Genomic DNA, 19,649 nt, shown 5'->3' on the forward strand with positions numbered 1-19,649 from the left:
TAGGGCCTGTTTGCATCATTAAAAGAGAAAATGTTCCTACCTCAAGGGCTGTAAACAACTATAAAAGAAAAAGCTGAAAGTTTTCTTTTCCCAAAACCCTCACCATCTGCAGAGACCTTTTACAGTGAAGCATTATGTGTAGCTCTTTCTAAATGTAGGAAATACCTGAAATGCACTTACTAAAAGCTACAGCTTCATGGATATACATGGACTTATACATCACTATGGTAGGGTAGAAAAAAATAAGCAAACTGTAGTGTCTGAGACTCAAAGAATAAAGTCAACAAGTAAACACAGTGAACGATACAACTGTACTTATACTAGGGTAAATAACTTTTAGCTGCTAGACACTTAATTTAGATTGTCAAAGTGAATACTAATAATACCATTTAAATCATTGAGGCCCTAACTTTTCAAGAAGTTCTTGTCATATACCTAGGTTAAAAAAGTGAAAAATTATAAAATCTCTTTGGGGTACCTATGATAAAAAAAATTACAACTACTTTTTTTTCTCTTCTTTTTTCTTTTCTTGTTTTAGAGAAAGTGTGCACAAGTGGTGGGGGAGGGGCAGAGAAAGAAGGAGAGAGAATCATAAGCAGGCTCCATGCCCAGTGCAGATCCAGATTCTGGGTTCAATCTCATAACCATGAGATCATGACCTGACCTGAAATCAAGAGTTGATCACGTAACCTATTGAGCCACCCAGGTGTCCCTACAGCCACTTTTTAAAAGGAAATAAAAATAAATCCTTTTGAGTATATGTGTCTTTTTGAGATGATATGGACTGTGTTATAATTATGTCAATGGCTATCAATACCATATAATGTGGAAGTAGTAGTGACATTCTCAAAAATCTCTTCTTAATGTATTTAATATGTCTCTTAGAAAAGTAGTAACCTAGTATTGAGCAGAGTATTTGAACATACCATAATGTAGAACAAAGGTATAATTTTCTAAAAATGATGGATCCTAGTATTAACAAAAGATCTCAATTGTTTGAAAACAATGAACATTTACTGTGAACAAAAATCAATGGGTTAGTATTTTTGTATCCTTTGGAGAAATGCCTAGTACTGCAATTGGTGGAAAGTAGGATAGTTCTATTTTTAACTTTTTGAGGAACCTGCAAACTTTTATCCAGAATGGCTGCACCAGTGTGCATTCCCACCAATAGTATAAGAGGGTTGCCCTTTCTGCACAGCCACACCAACACCCGTTGTTTCTTGTGTTGTTGATTTTAGCAATTCTGACATGTGTGAAGTGATATTTCATTGCAGTTTTGATTTGTATTTTCCTGGTGATGAGCGATGTTGAGCATCTTTTCATGTGTCTGTTGGCCACCTGTATGTCTTTTTTGGAAAAATGTCTGTTCCAATCTGCTAATTTTTTTTTACTGGATTGTTTGTTTTGGGGGTATTGAGTTTTATAAGTTCTTTATATATTTTGGATATTAAAAATATCTCTTATCAGATATATCATTTGCAAATATTTTCTCCCATTTCATAGGTTGCCTTTTCGTTTTGTTGATTTGTTTCCTTTACTGTGCATAAGCATCATCTACAATAGCAAAGCTATGGAAACAACCCAAGTGTCCATCAACTGTTGAACAGATAAGAAAACATGGCATGCCATAAAAGGAATGAAATCTTGTCATTTGCAATGACATGGGTAGAACTAGGGGGTATTATGCTAAGAAGAAAAAAGAAGTTAGAAAAAGAAAAATACCAGATGATTTCATTCATATATGGAATTTAAGAAATGAAACAAACAAGCAGAGGGAGGATAAAAGGGGGAAGAGAGAAACAAACCAAGAAACAGACTGTTAATTATAGCGAACAAACAGTTTCCCTCTGAGTTACCAGAGGGAAAATGATTGGTGTTGGTGGGGATGGGTGAAATAAGTGAAGAGGATTAAAGGGTACACTTATCATGATGAGCACTGAGTAATGTATAGAATTGCTGAATCATTACATAGTACACGGAAACCAATATTATGTTAACTAACTGGAATTTAAATAAAAACTTAAGAATCATTGGGATCCTCAAACTATTATAGTCAATGGTCTAGAGTATGTAGCTATTTTTTTTTTTTTTTAGTGACCTGAACTAAAAGAACCTCTAGCTTTGTGTTTCAGTTATGCTTCCAAATAATCAATCAGTAATCCACAGTATTTGAGCTGAAACTTTAGGAACAAGTCCTGGGCATTGGAATGGATAGACCTGTGGAGTTCAGAACACAGGAGAGCTCTTTGGGTTCTCCAATAGCAGGGTATTATGCAGGTAATATATTTGGTCATAATTAAGCACTGACTAATCAGATGCTCCTCTCTCCCTTGCTGAATCTCACAGTCCATCAGAACCATCCTTACTGATTGAATGATTGATTATTTGTGAAAGAATTGCATCAGGCTCATGTAAAGTGAATTCCCAAAATGATATAATTTCACATGAAAAGTTCTTGAGTTGCCTAAAGTTGAGAACATACTGAAATATAATTTCTATTCTTGCTAGTTTCCAACTAGATATTTCTTTAAAATGTTTAAAAAAAAAGAAAGAAAGAAATGAGTCTGGTTTTAGAAGGAGCAACAAAGTCAACTGCTTTCCAAATCAATGCACTTGTTCCAGTCATTTGAACAGAGCAGCCACTCATCTAACAATTACTACTATACCAAGCTGCCACTAAAATGATGAAATCAATTACTAATCACTCATAGAGTGTTTAACTGTGGTTTAAATGGATCTGCAATTTTTCTCAACTCTTTGGCAATATACATTATATGCACATATAGATTTATACAAATTAATTACATTGCTATAAAATTCTTAATATTAAGGGTTTCTTTCTTGCAGTTTGTAGATTTCCACATCTACAAGATTTTACAAAGAAAAGCTTTATTGTTTATAAAAAGGAAAAAAATGACAAAATGTAGAAGCAATGAAAAGAAGCAAAGGTATACGTAATGGAAGGCACTACATTTTGCTGTGATTTCCTGACAGATAATAGGAACCCATAGGTTTATCTAGTTTACATTGTATTGCCATTGTTCTGAAATTCTTCAGTATAGATATTTTTGTGGCATAAAGAAGTTAACCTTAAATATTTTAATTTTTATAACTATTCTTATCCAGAAACATTTGTCAAATAAAAACAAATCTGGACTTAATAGAAACTTTATTCAAAAGGATAATCGCAAAGAAGAAAAGGGACACTTGCAATAGGGAGAATGGTGTGCAAGCCTCTGAAAAGCTAGACAGAGGTTTTTGGGTTTTTTTTTTTTTTTTTTTGGCTTTGTTTTCTTGTTTTAATAGAGAGGATTAAACAAAGCTAGAAAGAAACAGATGTGAGGAATAAAACAATGGAGTGACTGGATAGTCCATTAGAGAATTTTTACCCCCAGACCAGCCTTTTCTTAGAAGGCTGGCTTAAATACAGGAATTTGTGGGAAGAAGAGAAGCCTAAACATAATTCAGTTAACAATGTTTTCTTCCCATTGATCAGTTCAGCTAATCATTCATTAAACAAAGATTAAGAATTTGAAGAGTCTTTGGCCTGTTATAAGTAGTCAGGAAGAATCATCTGTGATTCTTATCTAAATCCTATGGGGAGGGACAGGTCTTGGCCATAAGCCATTTCCCAGAATACAAAGGGTAGGAGGTTTTCTTAACCTTTACTGTCTTCTAGGATCACAGGGCTTGGATAAAGTTCAATATTGTCACATTCCAACATTCTTCAAATGACATTTCTTTTAGTGACATTGTAAAAGGTGTAGACAACAATCATTTTCATTTTAGTAAAATATTTCTGATGAGAAGTAAAAGTACGATAATCTAAGTACTTTATTAAAAAATTTAATAAAGAGATTTTGGATAATCTAGAATAATAGTTAACGTGTTGCAATGTTCTGAATGTCTGTGTTTTCCCAAAAGTAACATGTTGAAATCCAAATGTCCAAGGTGATAGTATTTGAGGTAGAGCCTTTGGGAGGTGTATAGGCTAAGAGGTTGGGGTCATCATGAATAGAATTAGTGCCATTATAAAAGAGGTATCACAGAGACCCATTTTACCACGGGGGAACTTAGCAAGAAGGCAAAGACTGTGAACCAGGAAGAAGGCCCTCACCAGAATGTAACCAGGCTGGTGCCTTGTTCTCAGACTTCCCAGACTCTAGAACTGTGTGAAAAAACTTCCTGTTGTTTATAAGCGACTCAGTTAGTGGTATTTTGACATAGCAGCTCAAACAGACAATGACATATATGTTTATCATAATCTCTATCTCAAATATCAAGTTAAGTCAAATAAGCATTTGGCAAATGCTAGGTCAGTGAAATTAATGGTTGAGTTCTCTGAAAAACATTTGAAATACTGGAGATCTGTGTTTTTGATTGGCAAGAATTTTATGTTTCATGTCTCATATTAAAAGAAAAAGGGTTTCATTTGATTAATGGTATTTAAATGTTTGATATATGTGAGAAAATATGTTGAAGAAATGTTCTTTTATCCAAAGAGTAATCACTTATGTTTTCAAAGTAGGAAAGTAGTATTGTTAAATTGGATTTAAAAAAATAAAAACAGTGTTGTGGAGTTTATATTGTAATAAAAAGATCTATGTGACATCAATTCACATAGGGATACTCTCATTTGAAAACAATGACCAGAGGCACCTAGGCAGCTCAATCAATTAAGCAATGGATTTTTTATTTTGGTTCGGGTCATGAGCTCAGGATTGTGAAATCAAGTCCCAAGTCAGGCTCTGACACCCAGAACTTAAGATTCTTTCTCCCTCTTTCCCTCTCCCTGTCTCTCATTATCTAAAAAAACTAATAAAAAATAAAATAAAAAATAAAAACAGTGGCCAATAAAACCACCTTTCTGCCCCCTTAGATATATAGATCTGATTTTTCTCACATACTTGTACCCATGTTTAGCTGAAATTCCAGAATGCAGTATCTTACTAAATGGAATTTTTCTTTTTTTTTTTTTCTTTTTTTTTTTTTTTTTTGCTAGAAAAAAAAATCGATTAACCTTCAAGTTCCTTAAAATAATCTTGGCATGAACTCAATAGTATGCCTAATTTTTCCAGGGCCAGCATATTGATGGGCCTTAAATAATCTACTTCACAGCCTTTTATTGAACATGCATGTATCATTCATGAGAGATGTTGGTGAACGATTCACTCCTTAAAAAAATGGCCAAATAAGTCTGGGATAGGAAAGTAATGATAGAAATGGTAACTGAGATAAGATGGTTTGCTATTTGTGTCAACAAGATGTACAACCTGACAGATGGCATAAGGAAAGGACATCAGTAATATGGTTCAATAAGATGTCGTTTCTTATCCCCACTTCAACTACAGCTTGGCATCCATCTAAGGACAAAAGTGACTGTGGGATTTTGGGGATCCACATAGGAAACTATATGAAAACCCAGGACAGTCAAAGACCAAGGGAAGCCTTTCTGGGAACACAGGCTCATGGCCAAGCAGCCAACACACCAACTGTGGTCTCTACTACAGCCCCAGAAACAGCTCCATAGCCCTGAGGACTCAGCTACAGGGGTGGCTTGGTCTTGTCACCAGCACCCTATGCCAAAGGACCTGGGAGCAGTCATGTTTATCTATGCATCAGGTGATAGGCATAATACAGAATTCATGCTACTTACCCTGAAATGTTCTGTAAACTGGCTCCAGCCCCTCTCAGCCCCAGTCTGAGAGAGCCTAGAGGTAAGCCCACCAACTTCACAGTTCCACTGTAAATCCTGACAGGCCCCTGCAAGTGGGCTCCTATCCCAGCTAAAGTCCATAAATAGTTTTGCTGGTACAGAGTCCCTGAGGGAGACAGTACCATCTATATTGCTGGAGATCCTGAAAGGGGTTTATATGGGGCTCCAACTTCCTCACAGCCACAATCCACCAGTCTGTCAGCAACAATCCACTCCTGAGGGTTCAAGTTCCAGTGGAAGACATTCCTGTCTGTGTTTCCAAAGATCCTGAAAGAGCCATGTACTCAACTCCAGGAGACTCTCAACCACAGTCCGTGAAGACCACAGTCCATGAAGAGGCCTGCTGGCACAGGGATCCAGGAGGAGAGACTCCTGCCTGAGCCCCCTGAGACCTTGAAAGGGCACTTTACAATGCATAGCTCTCTCTCAGCCACAGGTCAAAAGCAGGCCTGCTGGAACAGGGACCAGATCAGAGACTCTCTCATGTGTGTGCCTCCAAGAATCCTAAAGAGCTTCTTTTATTTTTTTTTAAAGATTTTATTTATTTATTCATGATAGTCACACAGAGAGAGAGAGGCAGAGACACAGGCAGAGGGAGAAGCAGGCTCCATGCACAGGGAGCCCGACGTGGGATTCGATCCCGGGTCTCCAGGATCACGCCCTGGGCCAAAGGCAGGAGCCAAACCACTGCGCCACCCAGGGATCCCATCCTAAAGAGCTTCTGCACAACAAAACAATCAATAGTATGAAGAAGAAACCTATGAATTAGGGGAAGTTCTTTGCAAATTATAGATCAGATAAGAAATTAACATCCCAAATATTTAAGAAACACATACAACTCAATACCAGGAAAAAAAAATCCCAATAATCCAGTTAAAAATGGGCAAATGACCTGAATAGACATTTTTCTAAAGATGACATAGAAATGTCCAACAGGTACATGAAAAGACATGTAACATCACTAATCATCAGAGAAATGCAAGTCAAAACCGCAGTAAGATATCACCTCATGTCTGTTAGAATGGCTATTACCAAAGAGACAAGATATAACATAATGGCAAAGATCTGGAGAAAAGGAAACACTTGTACACTGGTGGAAGTGTAATTTGGTACAACTCCTGTGGAAAACTGAAGTATGATGGTTCCTCAAAAAATTAACAGTAGAGGTAACATTTGATACAGGAACCCCATTTTGCTGTATATGTCTGAAGGAAATTAAATCATTATCTCAAAAAGATATATGTACTGCCATATTCATTGCAACATTATTCATAAAGCCAAGACCTGGAAAGATCTTAAGTGTCCATCAACAGATGAATGGATAACAAAAATGTGATATATACATACAATGGAACATAATTCAGCTATAAAAAAGAATGATATCCTGCCATTTAAAACAACGTGGATAGGCCTTGGGGGCATTATGCTAAGTGAAACAGTCAAATAGAGAAAGAAAAATACTGTATGATCTACTTATCATGGTGAGCATTGAGTAATGCATAGAATTGTTGAATCGCTATGTTTTATACCTGAAGCTAACATAACATCTTATATCAGCTATACTTCAATAATAAAAATAAAAATTTTTTTCAAGTAAAAATTTAGAAAAAAAAATATATTGCATGAATTCACTTACATATGGAATCTTAAAAAAAAAAAAAAAAAAAAAAAAAAAAAAATCCAGGGCAGCCCAGGTGGCTCAGCAGTTTAGCACCACCTTCAGCCCAGGATGTGATCCTGGAGATCCGGGATCGAGTCCCACATAGGGCTCCCTGCATGGAGCCTGCTTCTCCCTCTGCCTGTGTCTCTGCCTCTCTCTCTCTCTCTCTTTCTCTCTTTCTCTCATAAATAAAATATTTTTTTAAACATCCAAATTCATAGAAACAGAAGAGAGTAGAATGATGTTTCTCAGGGCAAGGAGTGATGAAAATGGGAGGATGTTGGTCAAATGTGCAAACTTCCAGTTATCATATACATATAAGTTCTGGGGATCTAATATTCAGCAAGCTGTCTAAACTGCATTATATACTTGAGAGTTGCTAAAAGAGTAAACCTTTAATTCTTTTTAAAAAATTATTTATTTATTCATGAGAGACAGAGGGAGTGAGGCAGAGACACAGGCAGAGGGAGAAGCAGGCTCCATGCAGGGAGCCCGACGTGGGACTCAACTGAGTCTCCAGGATCACGACCTGAGCCAAAGGCAGACACTCAACTGCTGAGCCACCCAGGTGTCCCTAAATCTTTAATTCTTACCACACACACATATGCATACATAAAGTAATATGTGAGGTGATGGCAGTGTTAACTACCCTCCCTAATCCTGTTATGGTAATGATGTGGTAATTGATGCATGTGTCAATGCTGTATGTCATTTGTCTCTCAATAAAGCTGGGGGAGGATAAAGAAAGCACTGATGTTTAGTCTGAGGTTTGTGGCTTGAACTAGTGGGCGCTGATGTTCCTGGAGACGCAAGCATAAAAGAAGCAGCAGGTGTGGTGGGTCTTCTACAGCAAATAGTGTTGGGAGACAATGAAAGTTCTACTTCAATGACACCTCTAGCATCTATTGATTCCTCCTTGTCCCTACTTGGTTCTCTTGGTCCAAGAAGATAACAAAGTCTCAATATCAGGGATCGTGAGATGGCATAGCTGCTTCGCAGAAACCAAACCAGGCAGAAGCTGGAAATTTGAAGAACGTTCTCTTGCATTTTTTGAATTTTCCATTTTGATAACAATTGCTTTTAAGTTGTATTTCCTTTGTCCTCCATTGTATTATTTTCTCTTACTTAAACCTCTTGGCCTGTTCCCTTTGCATTCACTGTTAATGTTTCAATTGAATTCTATTTTTCAGCCTTATTTACCACACTTATGAGTAAATAATAATTCTGTAGTTATGTTAGTTTGCATCCTCAAATTGTTTCCTTAGCTTGTCAATTTCTCTTTTTAACTCTAATTCTACTTCGCTTAAGTATTATATCTTTGAGCATTTACTTTATTGATTTCATGATTTTAGTAATTTATTTCTATAGCATATAACAACTTGTTGTAGAAACTAAGGTTTTTATTATCTCTGCTTCTTATCCTTTGGATTACATTTTCCTATAGCCTGAATTTTCCATTTATCTTCGCAACATCAGTTTTTGCCACTTTGTTACTTTTGTATATTTGAATGATTTTCATGCTGTTCTTCTTAATTTTGTTTTTGTTTAGTGGCATGCCTTATTCAATCTTCCCAGTTAGTCCTCTGTAAAACAGCTGTAGATTATTTTATTCCCATGTTCTCAATAGAGTATGACATTAGGAAATTGCGTTAAATTGACCTTTTTAGAGTCCAGGAACCTGTAGCACTTCTTGAGGACCTGACTTGATCTCTCCTTTGAGATGTTTTCTCTGTGTTATATACTAGGTGTCATTTCATTTATTTTGGGCTATTCTAGCACAATAGATTGATACTTGTAAGCCTCAGAGAATTTCCTAATCTGGCATGAAGCTTTATAGCCAATGCTTACCTTAGTTTGTCATCATTATTCAGTACCACATTTCTCTCACCCATCATTACAAGTTCAAAGAGTGAAAAGCTTAGGGCATCTCATAATATCGGTTTGGACACCGTTTTTATTAGTACATTGCAGGAAGGGAGAATTTCACCTGGAGCTCTCAATGTGTCTCCTTGTTTCATACTCCTATTCTCTCTGGGGATCCCAGTTTTTTTATTTTCTCTTGTCCAGAGTACTTTTCAATTATTATTTCTTGTGGAAAGAATTAGCACTCTGTGGTTATGATAACTGCATTTTCTCTCTGCTTGCCCAGACAGGAAAGATAAAGTTTTGAGCAGTTATAGTTCTTTCTGCCTCTGTTGAGATAGCTTAGTATTGACAATAAGATATTTTTCAGGGACAGTCTCATGGGCATTAGGGAGATGTTTCTGGGTTTTGTCAACCCATCTTCTTTATCTAGTGCTGAGGAGAAAGAGCTTATCTTCTTTAAATTTAAGGTTTTTATTTATCATTGATCTAGAGATAAGTACTGTGGTGGATTAAATTGTGGCCTCAAAATAATAATAATAATAATAATAATAATAATAATAAATAGGGCAACTGGGTGGCTCAGCGGTTTAGCACTGCCTTCAACCCAGGGCATGATCCTGGAGACCCGGGATGGAGTCCCACGTCAGGCTCCCTGCATGGGGCCTGCTTCTCCCTCTGCCTGTGTCTCTGTCTCTCTGTCTCTCTCGCTCTCTCTCGCTCTCTCTCTCTGTGTCTCTCATGAATAAATAAATAAAATCTTTAAAAATAATAATAGTAAGTCTAAGTCCCAACCCTTGGAAACTATAAAAATGATAGTATTTAGAAAAAAGTACTTTGTACTTGTAATTAAGTAAGAATCAGGAAATGCGGTCATCCTGTGTTTCTAGAGGAGAAGCAAAAGGACAATGTCACAGTCACAGAAGAGATACAGGAAAGAAGGCCATTAGAACGTAAAGGCAGAGATTACTATCATGCTTCCATAAGCCAAGGAATGCCTATGAACACAGGAAGGTATAAGAGGCAAAGAAGAAATCTCCCCTAGAGCCTTCTGGCCCCCAGAATTATAAGATAATAAATTTCTGTTATGTTAAGTTACGAAATTTGTGGTATTTCATTGCAGCAGCCTTAAAAAAACAATACCTGTCAAGTGGGATCTTCTACCAGATGCAATGTGATGAGTAGGCCATGAATTTCCTACTCCTATAGAGATGCCAGCAAAATCTATTCCCATACCTAATTTAGTCATTTTACTAGTTCTGCATTTCAGATGTTTGGGATCTCAAAAGACAGCGTACCACAGTGATACAACCACAAACTTTAGAGAAAACCTGCCTGGATTCAAACTGTGTCTTTATTACTTCTTAGCTATATGACTTTGAACAGATTACTTGATATCTCTTTTCTCCAGAGAATGGGAATAATGATAGTACACATCTTCTATATCGCATGAAATAAATGACCTAATAATATGAAGGACTCAGAACAAGATCTAGCACACAGTTGCTGCTACATATGGCATAGCTATTTAGCTTGTATGATTTTATAATGGGTCGGAAGGACGGTTATGTAAAGAATAAAAATTTCACTGAGAATGAAAACCATCATTTCCCATCTTGTTTAGTATAGCCAATTGAAGAATAACTGCTTATTAAAAGTTAATAGTGTTGTTAGAGATGGTAGATGAGATGTATCCTCTGCCTACACAATGGGATGATATTTAACATTATAAGGATATAATGAGAAATGAGTTTTAAAGAAGCTGTCCTATTTGATCCTAGGGAAATGGATCACAGGAAATAAATCTTAATCCACACATCTTATAGACAAAATAGGCCTAATGCCAATTTCAGAACTTAGTTACTTTAAATATTGGGCATATAAAATAAATATATTTAGACATTATTAAATTTAAAAATTCTATTGGATTAAAGACAACTAAACATTTAATATATATAGTATAACCTATCTTTTGAGCATAATTCCAGAAAGCTGTATCAACCTTTAGAAGAATTATCATGCCATATGGATAAAATAATGTAGGAAAGACCCCCAAATGTTAGCAGACAAATTAATAATATGCACTTATCTAAGTATCTGAACATATATTTATCATATATATCCAAAACTTTGTAATTTTAATACATTTTAATGTAATGGATACTATAGACAGCAATCCTCATAAAAATATGGCAGGATAGGATTTCATGTGGTTGATAAAAATGAGCCTCAAAGAAGTAAACAGGCATGCTCAGGAATCCATGCCCTCTGAATCATTAGAGAAAATCCTCTGTTAATTAACCATCCAAATCATCTCACTTCATAGAATGGGAAGAGTACAGATTTAGAATTAATAGAACAAGTAGCCTATAATTCAGATAATGATGCAATCACAGGGAATGACATTCTTCTATTCAGTTATCTTTGGGCCGACACTTACTACTCACCTGGATAAAAGGCATGGAATTAAAATGAATTGCAAGGAGCTATCACTTTCATCTAAAGTGATAAGCCCTCACAAGAAGCAAGAACCTGTGTGAACACAGTTCTCCATATCAGGGAGATTGGGCTTAAAGTGGGATCTGAATGAAGCATCAGGCAGTTCAACCAGGAATAAGGGCTAAAAACCTCTGTTTGGGAGAGACTGTGGTTTTTTTTTTTTTTTTTTTTCTTTGTCTACTCAACAAACCTTTATTTAGGACCTACTAAGAGTCAGAAATTTAACAAACATATCACAGAAAACAAAAATTTTTTTCCTACCAGTTTGAAATGTATGGTCTGGCAAGGAACTACCGATGTAATTAAATCATTTTGTGTCTAGCTGTTCCCACTGAGATGCTATGAATGCAAATGCTGAGCAGTTGTCCTTCAGTACTGCTGCTGTGAGTGTTATCGGCTTGAGAGGAAAACACTACCTCTAGTGAAGTCTTTAAAAAAAAAGTAGTCCTCTTGAAAAAAAATAAGGCAAGTGATTTTGCACCAAAATAAGTAAGCTTCTGTTTGGACTTTGCTGAAAAGCTTATTTCTTAGTTTTTAAAATCCATAACAACACTAATCATATTTTAAAAATTAAAAGAATAATACAATGAATACAATTATATTTACTGTCTAGAGGGGTTTTTTTTTTTTTCAATTTTTTCTTTACGCTTGTTAAACCGAGTCTCATGATAGGAAAAAAAGTATGATTCAATTTGTAATGTGTGTATTTTAAAATCATGTAGTAGTGAGTACAAACTTTCAGGTATAAAATAAATAAGTCCCAGGGATGAAAAATCACAGCATAGGGAATATGGTCAATAATATTGTAATAACATTGTATGGTGACTGATGATAACTACATTTATTGTAGTGAGCATTGTGTAATGTGCAGAATTGTCAGATCATTATGTTTACACCTGTAATTAGTGTAACATTGTATGTCAGCTATACTTCATTAAAAAACAAAAAAGACGAGTAGCCATCACAAAGAAAATCAAAGATAAAATCAAGTAAATGTTATTTCTTTCTCCTATTACAAGATTTTGGAGCTTGTGAATCAGCACAGCTTAAATAATACTCATCATGCCAAATTTAACAGTATCTCTTTGGGTCACATCTTTAATAAACTAAAATATTAGATCCACAGACATGCTGCTTGTGAATATTTTGAGAAGCAATTATCTGATAACCTATCAGATCACTATTGCTGCACAATAAATTACATCAAATCTAAAACCACGGTCAATTGTTGTTGTTTACAATTCCATGGATTGACTGGGCTCAATGGAATAGTTCTCTTTTTTTTTTAATTTAAATTCAATTTAGTTAACATATAGTATAGTATTGATTTCAGGAGTAGAATTCAGTGATTCATCACTTACATATAACAAATGCATTCTTTAATGCTCTTCACCCATTTAGCCCAACCCCTCATCTGTTGCACCTCCAGCAACCCTTAGTTTCTTCACTATAGCTAAGAGTCTCTTTTGGTTTGCCTCCATCTCTGTTTTTATCTTATTTTATTTTTCCTTCCCATCCTCTATGTTTGTCTATTTTGTTTCTTAAATTCCATATATGAATATCATATATTTGTCTTTCTCTGACTGACATATTTCACTTAGCATAATGCACTCTAGTTCCATCCATATTGTTGCAAATGGCAAGATTTCATTATTTTTGATGGCTGATATCATTATTTTGATTTTTTATATATATATGTATATATATATATATATACATATATATTAAACATTGGAGTTCATGTGCTTCAAATCAGCATTTTTGAATGCTAGTAATGTAATTGCTGGGTCAGAGGATAGCTCTATTTTTAACCTTTTGAGGACCCTTCATACTATTATACAGAAGGGCTGTACCATTTTGAATTCCCATCAACAGAGCATAAGAGTTTCCCTTTCTCCACTGTCTCGCCAACATCTGTTGTTTCCTGTTGTTAATTTTTGCCTTTCTGACAGATAGGAGGCGATATCTAATTGTCTTTTTGATTTGTATTTTTCTGATGAGTAATATTGAGCATCTTTACATCTGTCAGCCATTTGTATATCTTCTGGGAGAAATTTGTTTATGTCTTCTGCCTTTTCTTAACTGGATTATTTGTTTTGTTGTTGTTGATGATGATTTTGATGAGTTCTTTATATATTCTGGATGCTAGCCCCTTGTCTGATATGTCATTTGCAAAATTCATCCCTCATTCCATAGGTTGCCTTTATTGTTTTGTTTATTGTTTCTTTCACTGTGCAGAAGCTTTTTATCTTGAAGAGTTCCCAGTAGTTCACTTTTGCTTTTGTTTCCCTTGCCTCTAGAGACATGTCTAGTAAGAAGTTGCTGTGGCTAAGGTTAAAGAGTTTGCTGCCTGTTTTTTTTTCCCCTAGGATTTTGATGATCTCTTGTCTTACATTTAGGTCCTTCAACCATTTTGAATTTATTTATGTATATGGTGTCAAAAGTGGTCCAGTTTCAGGACACCTGGGTGATCAGTGGTTGAGCATCTGTGTTTGGGTCAGGGCATGATCCTGGAGATCAATTCCCCTATTGGGCTCCCCACAGGGAGCCTGCTTCTCCCTCTGCCTATGTCTCTGCCTCTCTCTCTGTGTCTCTCATGAATAAATAAATAAAATCTAAAAAAAAAAAAAAAGTCCAGTTTCATTATTCTGCATGTCACTGTCCAGTTTTCCCAACACTATTTGTTGAAGAGGCTTTTTTCCCTTCCGCTATCCTTTCCTGCTTTGTCAAAATTAGTTGTGAGTCAGTGGAATAATTCTCGCTCAGGATCCTCATGTGACCACAGTCAAATACCAGCTTATGTGGAAGTCATTTACTAAAGACTAGATTCAACTGAACTGCATGTGAGTCCTAAAACTCACAGGACTAGAAGTTGATACTGAGGTCATTGGCCAGAAGTTCAACTGAGGCTATTTACTAGAGTAATCCCATGTGTCTTTCCATGTAGCTTGGGCTTCTCACAGCATGGCAACTGATTCTAAGAGTGACAATTCCAAAAGACAGGAAGTGGAAGCTGACAGTCTCTTAAAGATAGGTCCAGAAACTTAAATAGTGTCATTTGTCCTATATTCTTTCAGTCACAGACATCAATAGCCTGTCCATATTATAAGAGGAAAGATAAACCTCACACCTTTCATCATCTTTAATCCACAACATACAGAGAAGTTATACACTAATGTATATGCTATAATCTTAAGTATTTCCCTACATACTCTTTACTCTGACAGTATCAGTTCTATATTCATTCATTTCCACGTGTGTTTCCATAAGCTATTTCCTCATCCTAGAACACTTTTCTCTTTCTCCCTCCTTTTTGACCTAATTCATCCTTAAAGACCTGGGTTTAATAGTAAATACTATTGTATCTATTAATGAAGTTATAAAATTTAAGAGAAAGCAAACAAGAATATAACAGGAATAAAAAGCATAAAAGTTAAAGTCTAATATTAGACCTACAAATCAATATTTATTCTTCCTAACATACAAAATATATTATGGTCTCTGCAAGCCATAGCTTCATTTTGAATGTTTTCTCTTAACTTGTTTATTTGATCTGAGTTTAATAATTAGAATAGCAAAGTTTTCTGGTTCACATTAGTTAGTAGAGAATAGTGGTTGACCACATCTTGTTTAAAGGGCCAGATACTAAATGTTTTCTGATTTTCAGGCCAATACTGTCTGTCACCTCATTCAACTTTGTCCTTGGGCCATTAAGGCAGACTTTGATAACACATAAATAAATGGGTCTAGTGATAATTAAAAAAAATCTCTGGTTATCAAAACAGATAGCAAGCCAGGTAAGGCCTATAGACTATGACTGTAATATTCCACAGCTATAGAATAATTCCATATGTGTTGAAAAAGACATTCTAATGTGAACTCATTTATGTGAACTCACATAAATTAAAGGAATAGGTGGAGAAAGCATAATTACAATGAAAGAAGAGACAATATTATTTAAGAATCTTAGGATTTTTTTCAAAGCTTTTTTTTTTTTTTCTAAGAAGAACAAAATACAGAAGAACCTGTCAACAATGTTTTACTTTTACTTTTTAATATCCGTGGAAAAGTGGTTTAATGTAGTACATTGGAAAGGATATTTGATATTGAATTAAAATATCTAATTTTAAAATATTTCTATCTACTGACATTAGGTGAGTGTTGAAACATCATCTTATCTACTCAAGTTTATTTTTTCTTCTTTTTTCTTCATAAATACAGAGTAGTTGTGAGCTTCAAATGAGATAATAATGTAAATATATTTTGTAGAGTACAGTAGCTTTTATGAAAGAAATTTTATTTATAAAGTTCCAAAGACATTTTTAGTACTTTATATAGTTTACTTATTTGGGGGGAAATACATCAGTGAAAATCAATAGACAATTTTAAAAAATGATGTAAAAGTATAATAAATAAAAGTTCAAAAAGAGTAGAATTGGTCTTAAGAATGTCTCTGTCCATCATGAGCTAAAATGAATGGAAAAACAGCTTAACCTATGAAATAATTGGTATTTGTCCCACACAGAACTTCTGTTCATTCCTACATAAAGAAGAGAAAAAGAAATATCAGAGAAAAGTAGGGCAATTGTACACATAACAAGATTTTCTTATTTTTTCTATCTCCAATTTCAATAGTTATAACTCCATATAGGTTAAAAAATGCTACAGGAATTATTATGCTACAAAATCAGAATGCTCAGAAATCTGACAAACTATCAAAACAAAGTTTAAACTTTAAAATTTTATAGAGATAATAAAAATAGCTAAAGGTTACTTGTTATAGCTGTGTAGAATTAAACAGAATAAAGAACTGCTAATTATAATAATTAAAGTGGGAAATTAAGAGGTAACAGGTATATAGGGCTTATTATTTTATTTAAAGAACCCTTTAAATGATCTATTAATAATTATTTAATTATGAGGAATAAAAATCTCATGATGACAAATTTGAGTCAATTTAAGTAAAGAAACAGCCATATTGAAACTGCTATTCAGTTAATGAGACCAAAGCTTATCCAGGCACAATATCAAGAGACATTCAGGTTCCAACTCAGTCTCTGAGCTTATTAGTTACATGTTTAATTAAAGAAATTATAAAGCATACCTCATTTTATTGTATTTTGTTTTACTGTGCTTTGTAGATACTGTATTTTTAACAAGTTGAATGTTTGTGGCAACCCTGCATCGACCAAGTCTATGGGCACCATTTTTCCAATAGCGTTTGTTCACTGTGTCTCTGTGTCACATTTTGGTAATTCTCAAAATATTTTGAACTTTTGCATTATTATTATAATTGTTATGGTGATCTGTGATTAGTGATCTTTGATATTACTATTGTAACCGTTTTGGGATCTCATAAACCATGCCTATTCAAGACAATAAATCAATAAATATGTGTGTTCTGAATGCCCGACCAACCCACCATCCCTTAACCCTCTCCATCTCCTCAGGCTTCCTATTTCCTGAGACACAACAATACTGTAGTTATGCCAATAAAAACCCTACAAAGGTTCCTAAGTCTGTAAGTGAAATGAAGAGTTGCACATCTCTCACTTTAAAATATAGAAATGATTAAATTTAGTGAGGAAGTCATGTTGAAAGCCAAGATAAACTGAAAGTGAGACCTCTGACACCAGTTAGCCAAATTGTGAATGCAAAAGAGAAGTTCTTGAAGGAGATTAAAATTGCAACTCCAGTGAACACACAAGTGATAGATAAAGAAAGTGAAACATCCTTGTTGCTTATATGGAGAAAGTTGTAGTGGCCTGGATAGAAAACCAAACCAGCCACAACATTCCCTTAAGCCAAAGCCTAATTCAGAACACGCCTGTAACACTTCGACTCTAGGAAGCTGAGAGAGTGTTAAGTTTTTTAGTAACTAGATGGAAATGAGATCTCCAAGGCAAGCGAGGGTCCAAGAACAGATTTTATTGCAGGCACCCTCGGGCGAGGTTCCACGACTCACGGGGAAAAGAGAGTGAGTCGAGGAAGTCGCGCCAAGACAAGGTGGTAGGGGGTTTACATAACGTTGTAAGGCAGAACGGTTTCCTATTGGTTGGCTCATATGCAAAGGAAGGATTGCAATTCGACCAGTCAAAGGTGACTTCCTCCTCTGGGGTTTGAAGGGCATTGGGTTCGGTTGAGGAAGTCCAAAGGAGAGGTGTAAGGGTCTGCTCAAGCTGTCATCCCAAGTGGAGGTGGTGACAGGAACCTCAGCCATTTTGGCGTATCCGCCATCTTGAGGAGTTTCCCTTCCCGCCTGGCCCCAACATTCCGACCTTTTGTTTTATATAATGGTGTCGGGGGCGTCGACTCTGCTCTGGCTACTTCCTGCTGACGGTGGGGCGTCGTTGTAGGGGTAGTCGGATGTGGGCAGGCGAGAGTATGGGTGAAGTAAAAGTTGGTTGACAGATACCCGGGTGAGTTCTTGCAGGCGTTCCTGTAAACATCGAAACAAGCAAGGGGCGACAGAGATGAGAAGAAGGATTAGGCATAGGGGTCCCGCCAAAGGGAGTAACCATGTTACCCAAGTGTGGGGGTCTAGGCCCCAGAAAGACGAGCCCTGGCGCCTGGTCTGGATTCGGTCTCTGAGTTCTTTAACTTTGGAAGTAACTATACCTGATTGATTAACAAAATAGCAACATTCCTCATTTAAGTACAGACAGGTTCCACCTTTTTCGGCGGTCAAAAGGTCGAGAGCCCGTCGATTTTGCAGGGTAACAGCTGCCAAACTAGTGACCTGAGTCTGTAGGGCCGTGAGGCAGTCAGCGATCCGTTCCATGTCATCGTTCAGAGCTTGGGAAAGTTTATAATAAAAGTCTATGGAAGTTCCCATTCCCGCCACTCCTGTAGCGACCCCAGTAGTTATTCCTGCTCCTATCAGAAAGGGGAGAAAGGCAGCCCTTTTTCTCCGGTATTGGAGAAATAATGTGGACTGGAGCTGGGAATCGGAGTAAATGTTGGTTGAGGGAGACAGGAGGATGAACGTGCAGTCTAGGGAATCATTAGCAGTTAAACAACGGTAAGTGCCCTGGGGGCACGAGAGAAATATTCCCGAGGGGGCGCAGTATGGAAGAGAGGAATTAGTGATGTTGGCAGCTGCAGGGGTGAGAGAGTTAGAGGAATTAATGATCGGTATATTCCCCCCAATAGGTCCAATATGGACTGTCTGATTGGTGATTGTGGAGTTGGGGAGCGTCCAATTAGTTGGGAGAGGGATTCCTATGATATTAGAGAGTGTAGAGAAGGGAAAACAGATCCAGCAGTTGCTGTCCCCGGTTTTGGAGAAATTTCGCCATAAGTTATAGCTGGAATTTAGGAGGGCTGTCGTTAGCTGCTCGGTGGTGGGAACTTTCTTGATGTCATCAAGGGAAATACTCTTATAGGTCAACTGGTTTGAGGTCTGGAGTTGGTGGATGACCCTTTGTCGGGTCTGCTCCTGGCCAGCCTGGTCTTGGACTCCCCCCCGCCATCAGAGAGGCCCACATGGCTTAGATAAGTCCAGCATACTTTACCAGTCTTGGGGTACCGGCTGCAAGGGGATCGGCTGGTTTGAGAAAGTTCAGACATCCAAAAGGTTCCTTCGGCATGTCTTGAAGTACAGGTGATGGGTGTCTTCCCTGAGTAACAAGTTCTGGGCATGTGGGTATAAGATGAAAAGTAGCACGAGGTACCGCTGCCTTTCATGCAATCACATTCTACCGCTTGGATCGGGGGGCTCAGGAGAAGTATGAGAAGGATCCCTAGCCAGGCGGAGTTTGGTGGGTCCCACCATCTGGGAGGTCCATTCGATACCTGTGGGTGCCCGTTTAAGGTTGTTGATGTGCACCCATGCCGTAGGTCCCAGCAATTTTGCCGCGGTTGGGGTGGTGAGGATGACCGTGTGAGGTCCGGTCCATCAGGTCTGCA

The sequence above is a fragment of the Canis lupus genome, chromosome 6 (genome assembly GCF_011100685.1).
Source record: "Canis lupus familiaris isolate Mischka breed German Shepherd chromosome 6, alternate assembly UU_Cfam_GSD_1.0, whole genome shotgun sequence".
Lineage (NCBI taxonomy): Eukaryota > Metazoa > Chordata > Mammalia > Carnivora > Canidae > Canis > Canis lupus.